The sequence below is a fragment of the Micropterus dolomieu genome, linkage group LG23, assembly GCF_021292245.1.
Source record: "Micropterus dolomieu isolate WLL.071019.BEF.003 ecotype Adirondacks linkage group LG23, ASM2129224v1, whole genome shotgun sequence".
Lineage (NCBI taxonomy): Eukaryota > Metazoa > Chordata > Actinopteri > Centrarchiformes > Centrarchidae > Micropterus > Micropterus dolomieu.
In genome coordinates, this window is record NC_060172.1 from 5,274,355 (window position 1) to 5,277,989 (window position 3,635).

The window sequence follows — 3,635 nt, forward strand, 5'->3', positions numbered from 1 at the left end:
ATGAACTATGATGATAATGGTAACAAGATAATCCGTGTTCTCATAAAATGGACGAGCTGGCGGCACTGACCTGACACCAGAGGGAATAGTCATGGCTGATGGAGCTCAATCAAGACACAAACATTACAGTGGACGGTTTCCAGACGGCGTATATTTCCCCCACTGCTACGGTTGACTCAGCTTGTGATGTCCTCCACTCTGTTACAAACAGGCTGCAGAAACAACACCTCCAGGTCCTCTTTCTTATCTCTGGTGACATCAACCATGTCTCTCTATCCTCACTCTGTCCACATTCACCCAGTATGTCACATGACACACCAGAGACAATAAAACATTGAATTTATTCTTTGCCAACACCAAGGAGGCATAAGACTCATCTCCTCTCCCTCCTCTTGGAAGGTTGGACCACAACATGGTCCATATCCTGCCTGTGTACAAACCTTTGGCAGCCAACTGTCCCACGTACGGTGAAGAGATGGTCTGAAGAGGCCTGTGAAGCCTTAACCTCTGGGAAACAGACACCTATGTCCAGGAAAAAATGACTAAAAATGAATGAATCAGGAATAACTCCTCAACAATTAGGCCTTGCTGCATAATTCTGGTCTCTTTTGATAGGTCAGAAGCTAAGGAATATGAGTTTATTGAAATGAACCTTCTACTAAGGAGCAAATGGAGATGCAATAAAGGAAAATATATTTTTATCCTCGCCTGGTATAAAATCTATATTTTAATAGCAATATCACCATTAGAACAATCAGCCAACTCATTGTAATGCAACTGAAGATCTTCCAATACGCCTAAAATACAACTGTAACTGTAAATTTGTTGAAAAGAAACTAATATACAATAGTTATTACACAATTTTTCTAAGATATAATAGGTGAATGTCCATGTTTTGGCCAGATTTACTGTTTATATCTTCACTTTTATTGGGAGTTTTCTTCAAAACACTATTTCTGTCCATACAACCATGTTAATAACGCATTAACGTCCCCAGCCCTAATATTTATATGGCCAGTAGATGACGATAGAGGCCGGACTCTTTCTGTCCTTCATTTTGACAAGAGAAACAAAACGTAACAGCTCAGGGGTAATTTCACACACAGAAAACAGCTGTTTTTCAACTGAAAACAGCAAAAGTAAGTGAGCGGTTGTAACTGTATATGTATATAGGTGCATTAGTTGTTATTATTATCCTGCTAATAACTCTGTGAGTTTAGTGATTTAGTGAAATGAGTTACACAGCTGATCAGAGCTGGAGATGAGCTTTATTTAGAGTGGTTGGACTGCGGTGTAGGATGAGATGAGAGATATCTAGAAGGCAATAACTGCAGCCATGGACAGTTATTACAGAGCGATTTATGTTGTGATATAAGTTCATTTAGATGCTCGGTGTTTGATGTGTGTTTGGTATGGATCAAAATGGTTGGTTTCTGGCTGAGCCTCCTAGCTTCACAGAGGTGTGTGGCATGCTTAGGGTGACAAGAAATTAGGATTGTCCACGAAAATTGATTGCCCGGTACAACCCGGTCTCACTCCCAAGTCGTCACATATGGACGCTTGGTCAAGAGCCATAATCGTCAGTTTGTGACGCACTAGGGATCCCTTTGACGTCATAGTTCGACGTATTGAGGGAAGCCCTGTTGTGTCAGTTTTTGATGGTAAAGGCAAGTATGATATTTAAGAGAAAAGACGAAGTAAGGAGGTGATTGGGGTGGATAGAGGGCCAGAACCCGGACCTTGAAGCAGGAGAACAGGGTTTGTGTCCCGTGCGAAACAAAACATTAAATGTTTTTATTTAGGCAAGTGAGGTAAATTGACATTAACATTAGTTAACTTAAGTCTTAATTGACATACATAGCTATTTTAACCCAAACCATGATCTTTTCCTAACCTTAACCAAGTAGTTTTGTTGCCTAAACCCAACCAAGTACTTTCTGTGCCTAAACCTAACGAAACTGCAACGTTTCACAACTTCAATTATGCGCGTTTCAACATGGCAATGTATCGAAACGTTATGTTTTATCTTGAAAGTGTAACCGGATATTGCATATTTATTGTTGCTAAGCATTGCTAACTTGACTGTGGATCCCTAAACGTCAATAATTGATGCAAAAGGGCTACCCAAGTCTTTAAAAAGCGAACGACAAAGGGCCTTGACCATGCGTCAGACTTTTGACGAGTAGGGAGTGAGACTGTGTTGCCCGGTAATGAGCAGGTCTGTGCTAAACAAGAGACTGCTTTGACACAACTATATGGATTCTGTGACGCTCATGGGGAGAACACTGACAGTCTCACACATTGTAAAATGGACTACATCAATTTCTGTGTGGAAAATGCAATACCAACCAGGAATGTATGGTGTTTTCCTAACCCTAGATTACTCAGGAAAAAAGGAGCAACTTTAGACTGTACAGAGGGAATTGAGAAGGAGGATCAGGAAAAAGTGCTACAGGAGGAAGATAGAGAATAAGTGCAGCAAAACAATATCAGGAAAGTCTGGAAAAGCCTCAAAACCATATCTGGCCACAAGGAACTGAAATCTCAGACTGTGGTGGACACAAAGCGGGTGAATTGTCTGAATCTTTGATTTGATTTGAGTGGTCATATAGTCTCTGCCCTTGTGCAGTCCTCCCAGCTGCAATGGATCGTCATGGCCTTAGATCCAGGCCTCTCAAATCCACAGTGCAGGATGGTTGAACAAATGAGCCTGAAGCTAGGGAGGGTGCCACAGCTTTGAAAAACACCTGTGTGGTACCTGTGCCAAAGGCCTCGCATCCCAAGAACTTCAACAGCTACAGGCCAGTGGCACTGACATCCCAGCTGATGAAGACCCAGGAAAGCCTGGTCCTGGTCCATCTTCACCCCCAGGTAAGCTTAAGTTTGCCTGTAAACCTGGCACTGGGGTGGACGATGCCATCTTGTCTCTAGTGCTTTTAAAACCATCCAGACAGTACTCCTGAGGGACAAGTTGGAACAGACGAGGCTGGACCTCCACCTCACAGCATGGATACTGGACTACCTCATCAACCAACCTAAGTTTATGAGGACAAAGGGTATAGGATGTGTCCATCACAGTTGTTTGCAGTTGGGTTCTTTGGATGCAGAGGGCTCTACCGAGGATTCTTTTTGACTCTGTGGTGGCATCAGCCATTTTCTATGGAATGGTCTGCTGGGGCAGCGGCTAAATTACAAATGGACAAAACACACCGGACTGATAAACCGTGTAATAATGTGACCCTGAAATACTGGTGATAAAACTCTTAACTATTTATTATTTTTTCATATTATATACAGTATCTCACAAAAGTGAGTCCACCCCTCTGTTGTGGTGGCAGACCGGCTGACGGTGAGTGTCCTGGTTTTCCCTCAGGCACCCTGTCTAGCCCTGTGTTTTCAGTTCAGCCCTGCCCGCTCCCCTAACCCTTCCCAGTCCAGGAGCCCTCCCTGAATTCCTTGTTTGGTTTTGGACCCTGGACCCCTTGGATCCCAGTGCAACTTCCTGCCCCCTACGTTCGTCTGCCAAGCCCCGCCTTGTCCAACGGGAAGGCCGCCGGGAGGCGTCCATTGAGGAGGGGGCCCTGTTGTGGTGGCAGCCCGGCTGACGGTGAGTGTCCTGGTTTTCTCCTTTTTAT